Source organism: Pimephales promelas, chromosome 4 (assembly GCF_988280905.1).
Source record: "Pimephales promelas chromosome 4, fPimPro1.hap1.1, whole genome shotgun sequence".
Taxonomy (NCBI): Eukaryota; Metazoa; Chordata; class Actinopteri; order Cypriniformes; family Leuciscidae; genus Pimephales; species Pimephales promelas.
Genome location: NC_142772.1, coordinates 25,925,770 through 25,939,367, shown reverse-complemented (window position 1 = coordinate 25,939,367; position 13,598 = coordinate 25,925,770). Strand labels below are relative to the sequence as shown.

At 38.3% G+C, this 13,598-nt stretch overlaps 1 long non-coding RNA gene across 1 annotated transcript; it reads right to left on the bottom strand.

Moving 5' to 3' along the window:
• Window positions 1-5,115: 5,115 nt before the first annotated feature.
• LOC148981711 (uncharacterized) lies at window positions 5,116-10,031 on the bottom strand. Its single transcript, XR_016168321.1, has 3 exons — window positions 9,853-10,031; window positions 8,732-8,807; window positions 5,116-5,606 (listed from the first exon to the last, which is right to left on the bottom strand). It is a non-coding gene; the product is annotated as an uncharacterized LOC148981711 (long non-coding RNA).
• Window positions 10,032-13,598: the final 3,567 nt, after the last annotated feature.

Genomic DNA, 13,598 nt, shown 5'->3' with positions numbered 1-13,598 from the left:
CTCAGTCTCAGTCAGACTCAAAACACAGACTGTCAGTATTTGTCCAGAGGATTCACAAATCACAACCAATGAAAAGCTCTACCACAGGCTGTACTTGAGAGCAATAAAAGGAGATACGAGTCAGTGCAAGAACAATTCATTCACCTAAAAGATTCATTGAAAGCAGATATGTTCATGACCAACAAACAGAGCAGTTCCTATTAATGCTGGCCTTGATAGACGCCACTACATTCATAAGGGGAATATATACACCTTATATAACTGTGAATGACGATGATAATGGTGATAGAGAATCATATAGTACATGTAACATAGAGCTTATGCTGCTCCAATTGACTTACTGCAGATATCTAGTGTTGTTTACATTTAAATGAGCAACAGCATTCTAAGGCCATAACAACAGAAGTTGACATTTGAAATCAACACAACTGTCCCTGCAGCCTTGAAGTCTGATCATACGTGCTACAGGATCTTCACAACTCTTCAAATCAGTAAGTTTCTTCGATTTGTCTATTTTGGGAATTTGCTCTTTGGTCATCAGCATGCGTCGCTCAAGAAGAACCAGGACTCGTCCCACACACCTGAGGGGATTTTTCGTGGAGGGTGTCTCTTCAGTTCAAGATCTTTCACAGCTGGGAGCTGTAGTCAAGTTGGATCACAGTTACAGCCGCACCTCTGTGGAAGTTCAAGGACCCAACGGATTAGAAGAGCGTTACCTCCAGAACGCTGCTGTCCTTCCAGACATCCATCCAGCAGCCTCGGTCTCTTCAGTGGACGCGTGTCAGCAGGAAGAGCCAGTCTCCATCCATGGATTCAGTGTGCAGGGCTACCAGGACATGTACCGCTCTGTGGTGGAGCCCATGAGGATGACACGCTCTGGTCGGCACCGTCCCTACAGCCTTGAGCTGGGACTGGAGATTAAGGATCGGCTGTGGAAAACCCTCAACTGCCCATCACTAGTGGAGACGGAGCAGCCTGACGGACGTGTGCTGATCACAGAGAGGTTCTCCACACCCACCAGAAGAAGCTTCGCTCCACGAATCGATGTGGACATCAGTGAAGAGCCCCTTCCTGAGGAACCCAGAAGAAAGAAGCCCAGACACTGAGTGGTCAGTGTCCCATGGAAGCGGGACCTTTGCATGTAAATATTTTGTATATAGTTGTAGAGTAAGTTTTATAGTTTGAAGAGTATGTTTTTTTTTGAATATGTTTTTGCACACTGCTGAGATTGTTTGGATGCTTTTGGTGATTTTGGCTCCTCCTAAGTTGTTTTTAGTGTTTTTTATGCATTGCTACATGGTTGTCACAGTGTTTGGGGTGGTGTCGACGTGGTTGCCAAGGTTTTCTGAGAGGTTGTTAGCTTGTTGCTGTGCGGTTGCTGAACTTTCAGAGTGGTTTTTCATGCATTGATACGTGGTTGACGGGATGTTTTGAAGTGGTTGGCACTTGGCTTATACGTGGTTGACGGGATGTTTCGAAGTGGTTGGCACTTGGCTTATACGTGGTTGACGGGATGTTTTGAAGTGGTTGGCACTTGGCTTATACGTGGTTGACGGGATGTTTTGAAGTGGTTGGCACTTGGTTTATACGTGGTTGACGGGATGTTTCGAAGTGGTTGGCACTTGGCTTATACGTGGTTGACGGGAAGTTTTGAAGTGGTTGGCACTTGGTTTATACGTGGTTTACGGGAAGTTTTGCGTGATTAGTTGATTTGCGGTTTCCTTTATCCTGTTAGGTTAGGGTAGGTTAGGGTCCCTCAAACGGTTTGATGGGATGTTTTGCGTGATTGGTTGATTTGCGGTTTCCTTTGTCCGGTTAGGGTAGGTTAGGTTAGGGTCCCTCACACGGTTTGCAGCTTGACGTGCTGTGAGGGCTTGTGTGCATCAGTGATGCTGAGAGCTACACCGCTGGTACTTCACAACTACTGGTAGGGTCACCCATAGTGGACAGGTCTCAGCTGAGGTGCCAGACGAAGACAAACCACCTTCTGGACAGGAGAGGATCGGCCTGATGTTCTTGGCAGAAGATCACAGTCTTATGGCAGTGGCAACAACAGAATTACCAGTATGGAAGAAACTTTAAATTGATTACGTGCAAGTCATCGATGGATCGATCAACACAAGAAGCAAGTAGAAGCAACTGTTGGAACAGCATGAGGAAACACAGAATGGTTTAATAGGCTATTGGTAAAGGCTGCATTCTTTCTTCAGCACTTGTAACAGCGTCCAGTGGAGATGCACAATTAATCTTTAAAAGATCGCAATCTCGACTCAAACACTCATGTGACCTCATTTCTAAATGACAGCGACTCGGCTGTGTCTATTAAACCATTGACAAATACGATCACATTCAGATCTGTTCACAAGCTGTGGCTGAGCCAGAGAAAGCAGTTGGCGTGAATAGGTATGAAACAGTCTTTTCATCTACACAGTATCATTATTTCTATTACAAATATTCAAATTGTCACAGAAGTACTTGGACAAAAGTTTATAGTTCGGATATAAATACTGATGTCTAAAACTTAAAAAAGATATCACAGTTTCTGTATAATATATATATACATTTTTTTAAATAATAATAATAATAATAAATAAATAAATAAAGTTGTCCTCCGAAGAGGGGGGGTGGAGGTGGGAGAAAAACAAAAAAACAAAAAAAGAACCTCTGGTAAAGTACATTTTATTTTGTTTAGTTGTCTATTCAGAATCATAGGAGTAATCGTGATTTCTATTTGAAACAAAAAAAATTGTGAATCTCAATTTATCCATAATCGCGCAGCTCTATCGTCCAGCCAATCAAATGTTATACTTTATCGTTTCTTAAATGCTTCTATGTGCGCGCGAGGTAAACATTAAAATGAATCACTTCTGAAATTGTTTCTAAATTCAGGCAGTAGGCACACGATCATGTTACCAGAGAAGTAAAAGTTATTTTAATATTTATTAACAGGCATCCCAGTAATCTAAAATTCATAAAACAGAGCTTAATAAAGCAAGTGAAATCGGTGGGTTCGCTACATGTCTATCACGTAAATACCATTAATTATAGAACATTTACATTTAGCAGACGCTTTTCTCCAACTGAGGACTAAAGCAAGCGAGTCATCGTGAAGAGGCAAACCAACGCAAGAAGTGCTCAAAATACAAAGTTCAGGCACTGCTCAGAGTAGCATAAGCAAGACAATGGAGGATTTAAAGGAAAAGGAGAGATTTGAATTCTGCATTCCGGATGAGGATGGGCAGATCATTCCACCAGCATGGCACCGTGAATCAGAATGTTCTGGAGAGTGATTTTGTGGCACTTTGTGATGGTACTACCACTAGGCTTCTGGTAGGGAGGTAGACTCGCAGGAGCGAGTGAAAGTAGGACGGAGAGGAGTCTGTGGTACATCTGTAAAGAAGCGTCAATGCCTTGAACTTGATACGTAAGTATTTAAGACTGGACCAAACAGCCAGTAAAACGGCGACACATCTCATATGCCATACTGCAGTTTCGAGGGGTGGCACAAGATTAGCAGCTTCAACACTTTAATAAAGCATTTGAAGACGCGTCACCCTGCAAAACACGAATGCAGACGGAGGATGAGCCGCGCCAGAATCAACAATCTCTAGAAGCTTCATTCAAATGAAGAGAAAAGTTTTCAAAAGACAGCTAAAGAGACATTAATATAACCGACAAAATTATCGAGTTTATTGTTGTGGATGACCAGCCGCAGTCAAAACTGAAATGCCGTGTATTTAACAAAATTGTTTTTGGATTTTAGATTTTAAAGAGGTTTTTTTAATATATTATTCATATATCATTTTTTAGATTCCTAGATTTATTTGTTGCACGTTTTTTGTTATATTGTAAAACTAAAATACCTTTTTCTGTTTAAAATATTAGATGTGTGGCTGCATCTTAAGTTCTTTTTCACTTAAGAGAAATAAATAATATATTGCTCTGAAATGTATGTCAGATAATAAATACTCTGGTTCACTGTATGTATTTATTAAGGGATAAGTCTGAGGCACACCATAAAATAATAATTCAAACTTTTTGCCTTGGTTGCACTGCTGCACCTCACTTTTTTATTTAGATGCACCAGCGCAAAATTTAGGTGCACTCAAATTTGTCCTTGTCTCGCGTCGCCTTTAACGGCACAATTTCAAGGTCACCTATTTATCACGCTCCATATAAATTCATATTATGTAAATGCTTTTAAACAAGAATAAGGTGTAGTTTGTTTTTTTAAGGACAATTATACTGTCTATAAAAACTATAAAAATGAGAATAGATTAAAATCCAGAAATCAACTTTTTTTTATGTAGCCATAGTTCAAGTAGCCTACATTTTTTAAAAGTTTCTTCGTCGTCTGTTTTCTTGCGTTTATTTAGCTGATGCTGCTGATTGCCGTAACTGATTTTCTGGTGCTCACGTTGCAATTTATTTCAATCACACAGCACAGAGCATTTTAGTCCTACGGGAATATCTCAACCACAGCCAATCAGGGGCAAAGACCCGCCCAATCTCCATCTCTGATTGGTTTAGACCACGATATGATCCAACCATGCGTGCAAGGAGAACAAAAGACTCGTTTGTGGAGAGGCAGTGGGTGCGATCATGCGAGAACGTTCGGTGCATTGGTGCGACCTGGGAAAACTTGTCGTCGCTCCCTTACAATTTTGGTCGCACTCTAGAGCCCTGACACACCAAGGCATCGGATCAGTACTCTGTGTAGGCCAATGGGCTCTATGCACGGCGTTATTTCCGGTGAAGGATTAAGGATGCTCGATAACTTCCGCCGATCATAGAGTCCAATGCAATACCGAGAATTTATATTGAATTTTATACTCCATGGTTATACTAATGAAACGTTAGTCACAAAAACAGATAAAACAGACACCCCTCGTTGTGTTTATGCTTCTTTTTAAAATTATATTAAATAAACATAACTATATATAAAATTACATCTAAACGTATGTACGTTTCGTTTCAAAGACGGGAGGACAGTAAATATTGAAGACTCTGCCATAATCCCGTTTTCTCCGGTTTTCCTCCGCTTTAATCTACACAACCGGAAATGGACGAGCATCCTTACGTCAAATGCGGAACTTATGCGTGCATATAGCCCATACCCTGAGTCCAGGTATTGGAATCGTTATCGGGAAGGGAAAAGGGGTACGGAACATCTCTAATAGGCAGGGAGGACGAGAAGCTCGGTCTTTGCCAGGTTGAGCTGCAAGTGATGTACCTTCATCCATGCCGAGATATTCGCCAGACAGCTTGAGATCCCTATATAGCTACTGTGGGATCATCTGGTTGAAATGAGAGGTAGAACTGCGTGTCATCAGCGTAGCACTGGTAAGAGAAACCATGTGCCTGTATAATGGGTCCCAGTGATGTGATGTAAATGGAGAAGAGGAGCGGTCCGACTGAACTGAACCCTGAGGAACCCGTGGTCAGTTGATGTGCTTTGAATACCTCACCTCTCCATGCGTCCCTGAAGGATCTACCTGTGAGATAGGACTCAAAGCAGTGAAGAGGAGTACCCCTGATGAGAGGGTGGACAGAAGGATCTGATAATTCAGTGTCGAAGGCAGCAGACAGATCCAGGAGAATGAGAACTGTGAAGAAGACAGAAGTAAAAATACAACATTAATATAATACAACAACTTATATTTAATAAAGCCCCTTTCACACAGCGCGTTGATCCCGGGAAATTGCCAGAACGCCTTCTGTGAACGCAAACACAACAGTAACATTGCCAGAATCAGTCCCGGAAAGCGTGCTGTGTGAACGAAAGCCAGGACCAATGCCGTAAGGGGTGTGTCACAATGATGAAGCTCGAAAGTTTGTGTTCGTCATCAACAAAGAAAGGACAAACAAATGTCTGCAAACTGGAACGAAGCAGAGGCCAGGAGCTCCTCACTATGCGCGCTGAAGCTGTGGAACGGTATGCATGGACATGTTTTCGACGCGTACGTTACACATCTCATCTGTGTCTTTCCGGGATCTTTACGGGTTGTGTGTGAACGCACTCACAGATCCCGGGAAATCAATGGCAGTGTGAATGAACCGAAATCAAACAATCCCAGGACAAATGGCGGGTCACATTATCCGTGTATTTTCCGGAATCTCTGTTTGAAAGCGGCTTAACGGGCATCACAGTAATCTAAAATTCATAAAACAGAGCTTAATAAAGCAAGTGCTCTGTAATGCACTTAATTGTGCATGAATAATTAAAAAGGACACGTTAAACTAAAATAGTGCTATCAGTCGAATAAAATACTCAATCTATTATCACGAGTAGTCACAGATTTTGAAAGTGTTGAAATCTGAATCTATATTTAATTCTTATGAAAGAACACAAAATGTAACAATGTTCTTTGAACATTTTACACTAACAAAACCTTACTTAAACTAACATCAAAACATATAAGGTAACACTTCATAATAACTGCACACTATTAATCATTTGTAAAGCATGAATAAACTGTTAATTCATCATGTATAAAGCATTAGACATTAATAATCAGTTAAATATAAATACAGCTATAAATGCTTTTTTTCTTGATTTATGAGCATATAATGTGTTCTAAATGAAGTATAGCATTATTTAAGCATCATTCAAGCATTATGGTTGGATGTGGGTTTATCTGAAGTAATCACTGTTTGTACTTAGTACATAATTTGTAATAAAAATAAAGTTGTCCTCCTACGAGGGGGGGTGGTGGCGGGCAAAAAAAAATGTAGTAAATACAGGTAGTTATAAAGCTTTTAGGTCAGTTAACTATTTTGTGAGCTCATCTAAACTGAGGACTATTCGTGCCTTGCAAAGCATTTATAATGGAGATTTAAAGGCGCCCGATCTTATAAACAGTAAAATGTTACAAACGCAACATGGTGATAGAGAACATAGAAATATTTAACAGCCTTTAAATCTCTTTTATAAATGCTTTACAAGGCATGAATAGTCCTCACTTTAGATGAGCTCTCAAACATAGTCAAGTGACCAGTACTAAATGCTTTAAAACTACTCGAATTAACCCTGAATTACAGCATAAATACATGTTAATAAAGCATTTATTAACACACTAAGTAACCATCACTATATGTCTGAAAAATAAGATGTATGAATGTACATTTAAGTTTATTAATAATTTACTTACATGCTCTAAGCAATCTTATGAACCACTGAAAACCCTTAAATAACTGGTTTATAAAAAATGCAATTCTTCATTTAGAAATGATAAATTGATCATTAAAGGATGAAAATACAATTATTAAACAAATTATAGATATGCTTTTAAATCAAGAAGAAAGCATTTATAGCTGTATTTATAAACTGCTTATTAATGTCTATTAAAGCTTTTTATACTACAGGGCTGCTGAATGCTTGATTCTGATTGGTTGAGAACGTTCTAAAGGTGTGCAATTATTTTCAGGGAAACGCACGGCTAAAGTAGTTTCAGGCAGGTTTGACTGCATTACAGTTCCATATCACTGCACTTAGTTAACTGTAATAACGGAAAATAGGATACAATTCATAACAAGAAAAAAAAAATGGAGCCCCATGCGCTTGATCTGCAATTTCAGATGCCTAACTTTACAATCAATGGACACATACAGTTTAATTAAAAAAAAAAAAAAAGTATGTAGTCCTATCTATAATAGGCTAAATAGAAAATTAAACTGAATAGACTATATAACTAAATTGATAGTCCTGCTGCACAGATTTTCGTAATTATTCCAGATAATATAACAAATAAATAATTATTAGGCCTACTTGTTAAAAAGGGCTTTGTGTGTTTCATTTTTTGGGTTATCTACTGTCAATTATCGAAAACAAGAATGAATGAATTAATTTAAACAAATTTAATTAATAAATAATAATATTGACGCACATGGTTTTCTGTCTCATTATTTCAACATCTCTCTCCCTCTCTTCCTCTCTCTAATAACTGCATAAAGCCGGGATACATTTAGGCCTACTAAGGCCAGTTTATGAATGTAATTTGATACGTATGACTGATCATGCCCACACGTGGGTTCAGCGCGTTCAGTCTGTGTTCACAGTTGGTGTTTAAGACCTGCTTCAGTCGATGGAAACCGTCGGTCTTCGAATATTTCAGCGAGTCGTAAGTGTGTCCCCCATCATTCATTAGTCAGCTATAAGTGGCTCAAACCTCTGTTACTACCTCTAAAATGACGTTTTGGAATTAGCAACGAAGGCATGTGATTAGATGCGTAAGAAATTAGTCCTACATACAAGAAAGTTTTAATAACAAAAACTTGACAAACGCCTTGAAATGCATCATCTGAACAATGTTTTGAGGTGTGGTAACTGTGAGCGGAATAATTGACTTTAGAGTGTTGAATTACCCGAAAAATAATGCACACCCGAGGTGTAACGGCCACTCCGCTTCGCGTCATGACCGCATCACCACCTCGGCCCTCGGGTGTGCATTATTTTTCTAATAATTCAACGGACTGTCAGAAATTATTCAATTATTCCTTACATGAATGATGAATTAACTATTTACTCGTGCTTATTTATTTAAACATTCTCTATGATATGATATATATGTCTGTCAGTTAATGCAGTCTATGGTGGTCACCACTTCAAAGAGCATGCACAGATAAGTCCAAATTAAACATGATTTAATGACTCATGAATGTAGGTACACATTGATGGCCTAAGTCATGACATGGTTTGTGTGAGAAAATTAACAGTATTTATCGTTTTTACCTCTTGTAACCACAGCCACATCCAAGTGTCGAGGGCGCGTTCGCTTCGGTCAACATCTGATTCAAGCGATAAACATCTGAAAATATACATTCTATGCTTTAAGACCTGCATATAATTGCAAATTATCTAACAAACAATGTAAAATGTACATGACTTCGATGGAGAGTAGAAAAACACTGCGATGCACAATACATGGCTGAGCTCGCACTGATTAATAACGGCAAAATCTAACTAATCAGATTCGACTATGAAAATCTTTAGTCGAAAACAGCACTATATCTTCATATGTTGTTTAGATCTTCACAGTGAAAGGTAACCATAACACATGAGTGAGGTACACGCTCGAGAGATCACTTTCGGTGCTTTCTGGTGCAGACTTAACATGAGACTGAAGCGCCCGTGCCCTCAGATAACTTGCACGTGGCTGTGATTCGATATAAACTATGTGTTCGATATAAACCATTATATTATACTGTATAATGTAGGCCTACATCAAGTAAAAGTAGGCTATATAACTGCCACAATACACATCATAACTTATCAAGACAAATAACACTGACAGTTTCTATAAAATATTTCCTTCATAATTGAATACAAAAAGAAAAAAAAAAAGTTCGCTACATGTCTATTGTCAGAAGCAGCAGATCACGATTTAAATAATTTTCTCCGAAAAGACTATCAACATTACAATAACATCTGAAGTATCAATTAATTGATTTATTTATTATAAAACTAACTTACTCCTGTGAGACTGAGAGGCTGCAAATCGCCTGATTTTAAGGTCGATGTTTTGGCTGTAAGTAAATCGATCGCCTCTCACTAGCGATGGACGCTCAAACACGGTGGCCTTACGGCTGACAGATCAGTGAACTGTCTATGATGATTAGACAGTTATTTTTATCTAGACCATTAGCTTACAGTAGCCCAGTATAAAGTATTCTCAACGAATATTAATGAATATTAGCAATTATTTAAATATGATAAGAAATTAAATATTCAAGGATTTACTTGATGTTGAACTAGGCCTAACGTTACTCTGTATTAAAAAAAAAACTTTTTTAATCACCCTCATTAAAGGGATAGTTCACTTTGAAATTAATTTTTGATATGTTTTAGCTTACCTCAAGGGTATCCAAGATGTAGGTGTCTTTGTTTCCACAGCATTTTCAATTTTAACATTTTTTGGTCAAACAGTTGTTGTCTGTCAGTCATATACAACGCAGGTCTATGGGGATCTCCTAAAAGAGCATGCACAGAGAAGTCAAAATTAAACATGATTTAATGACTCATAAATGTAAGTACACTGATAAGACACGAAACGAGCGGTTTGTGTGAGAAAACGAACAGTATTTATATAGTTTTACCTCTTGTTAACAGCCGTTGAACTAATCTGAATCAGATGTTCAACTGAACCGAACTGAACCGTCTCCAGACTTTACGCCGGAAGTGATCTCTCACGCGTCTACGTCGCGCATACCGTGTAAACAATGCGTGAGACGGCTATTGTTCAAAAGTTAATGAACCATTATAGTTTAAAAAATTTTAGTGTTCACTTCAAAAAATTACACAATATAACTGGTTGTATTGTATTCTGAGCAAATGTTCTTTTAAGAGGTTCTTACTAACCCCAAACTTTTGAAAAGTAGTGTTTATTCGTACTTGATCTTCTTTAGGACACAGTCCGCCTTATGTTTGTGTCTCTGTGTGTGGACATGTGAGGTGGGCCCAATGAGAGGAGAGGAGCCCATTATCCCGTGACAGGAACACCATGGGGGATATGAGCAGGGTTGAAGAAAGTTGGGAGGTGTTCAGATTCTTCCAAATCTCTGCTGGGCACCAGCAGTCAATCTGCTGGAAAGAGGCTTTGAAGATTTGGCTTCTTTTTGCTAATAATAATAATAAAAAAGGTAATTTCCTCCATTTCATTTTAGTTCAATGCATATGAAAGCAAGGGGTCATTTTAGCTCCTGTTGACCATGTGAGCTTGTTTGAGAATTTGTGTAAAGATAAACATATAAAGCTTACTTGAATTAAGTATAAGGATGGCAGCACAGACAAATAAACTTTTTTATTTTATTTTTTTATCCTCCTTTTAAAAAACATTCACATATATAGCTAATACATTACAATGCTTTCTTTCTTAGCTTTCTAAATGAGGTAATTTGATTTCAATAGTTTTACTTGTTCCCTCGTTGAGTCATTGCTTGCTATGCTATTGCATACAAAACTGATCATAAAGGAGTAAACAGATGACACACTCACCAGCTACATTTATTTCTCAAAATAAATGGGTTGTAAGAGGAAATGGATTATTACTATAATTTTTGGATTACTTCGTTATATACAGTCCCTCTCTCTGTGCGAGGTGAAGATGTTAAGACTGTGAGTGAACACTAAACAAAAGCCTCAAAAACACCTGTGGCTTCAACATGGTTGCAAGAAAACAAAGACCGCAAATTACACCCATCATTTGGCTGTCAGGAAAAAGCAGACAGGTGTGTTTCTTTCCAAACTGTAATAAATGAATCATATTTTGATTAAGATCTGTCCTCATATGTTAACTGTTAACATCAATTCTGGGCAATGAAAAATGGCCAAGAGCAGACCTAAGACAACATAATGTTGTTTTTAATGTCCCTAATGTTCATAATGAGAACATCTCTCTGTGAACACACATCTTGGGTTTTCATGTTTTATGGCGACTTGCCATAGACACAATGATATTTATATTGTACAAACTATATATTATATCCCCTTAAACTATAAACATACATCACAGAAAACCTTTACAATTTAAAAAAAAAAAACTCAAATAGTAGTTAAAAAACTCCCCAGAAAATGTCCCCTCAAAACCAGAAAATGTCCCCACAAGAACCAGGATTTACCAGGATGGTCAGGACTAAACACACACACACCCTTAGCTTGCCTGTTTTAGGAGGAGAGAGAGTAGAAAAAAAGAAAGTGCAATATTTAATAAAATTGTCCTATAAACAGAAGTGGAGGTGTCTCATCATGCGTTCAGATGTGGCTCCAAAGCTTGAAAATCTGATCTGATTTTGTATATGTTCATATCAGAGGAGGGTGCATGTATGTCGCAGGGCCAGATGATAGATTCAGCGGCGGCGCCATCTCCAGGCGAGACACGGGACTTCATTCATCTTTCAGCGCCCGACTCTCACAGTGCATTATGGGTATTCTCTGGCCTTTTAGCGCATGCGCATGGACATTTATTGTCAATGCCAAATACCCACACTGGCGGTCTTGGGTTGAGCACTTGAGTTGACCACTTGTATTCTACTTGAATGACGATTTCCTCTATTTGCCTCAAATGTTCAAGTAGGCGTAAAGCCTGCAAGTGGGCTTGTTTTGATAATCGATGGGATGCACATAGTCTTGAAAAAAAAAAAAAAAAAAAAAAACCGTCTACTAACTTTTAACAGAAAAATTGTGGTGCTTGCTTCTAGTGAATAATCCATATTCAAAAAAGACTTAACCCTTCCTTCGCCAGCAATCATTTTTTCTATGACCCTCCAAAATGATTGTGAAAAAAAGGCATGACACTCCCCGATAATTTAATGTTACCTTTGTACTGCTTTGCACTTGGCAAAGATGTTCAGACAGCCATTATTCTTTTTACAACCATGACAAACGACTAAACTCCTGCTTTTTCATCTCACTAAGGCTGTAACGATAGACCAAACCTACAATTCAGTTCGTATCACAATTTATGATAAAAAAAAAAATCATGTTTTCGGTGCTGATGCAGTGGTGACACGTTCATGTAACAAGTAAGGGTGGCTCTGCCAATAAAGTATCTAAAAGCTGCCACAAAGAACCGGCAAAAGTAATGATTATGAATATGTCAAATATAGCAACGTTACATAAACAAGTGATTTGTCAGTGTCGGCTGCAAAGATAAAGGTGACGACGACGGCGACGCCACCTGTGTCGTGATGATCTATTTTCTACGATATTTACTTCTTTCTTATTTATTAAATCCGCATAACTCTGGAATTGCCCAAATTTTAAAGAATTTGTAAACTAGTTTTTTTGGTGCAGGTCTATGTAATTTATTATGTAACTTCAAATAATACTAATAGTAGGCTAATTTAAAAATGGTGTAGCCCTACTGTTGAGCATCCGAGTGCGCATTCACCCTCACTCTTGTTCAGGAAAAAAACAAACGAAGCGTTAAGTGCTGTTTATCCTCTTGCAGGATTTTATTAGCAAGCATCACTTGAACATCAACGATCAGTTCACATGTTTTTCTCAATTCAGAAGCATGAGACGTAAAAAAAAAAACGTAACGTCATCACGTACATAACCGTGTACCTTCAAATAGAACAATACGGGTAGTCGGGTACCGTAATACAATGTATAAGGGTGCAATACATTTAACACCCCCACTCACTCTTAGCCCATTGTATTTTTATAACATCAAATTAAACACCAAATAAAATTTTCTCCTTTACATAAATTGAATGTATACAAACATTTTTACACTTTTAAACTCCAAACATATCCCGACTAAACCTCTTTAACTTCTGCTTGGTAGCTGGCTTTGTCATTACGTCAGCAACCATTGTCTCTGTAGGACAATATTCCAAGATAACCTTGCCATCATTTACAATTTCTCTTATGAAATGGTATTTGATATCAATGTGCTTGCACCTTTGCCTACAGACTGGGTTTCTGGCTAGTGCAATGGTACCTTGGTTGTCTTCGAACACCTTTGTTTGTGCATATTTGTATGTATCCATACCCTTAAGCAACTGTTCTAGGTAGATACATTCCTGCATGGCTGATGCTAAAGACATGTACTCTGCTTCGCAAGTCGATAACGCTACTGTCGGTTGTTTTCTGGTTT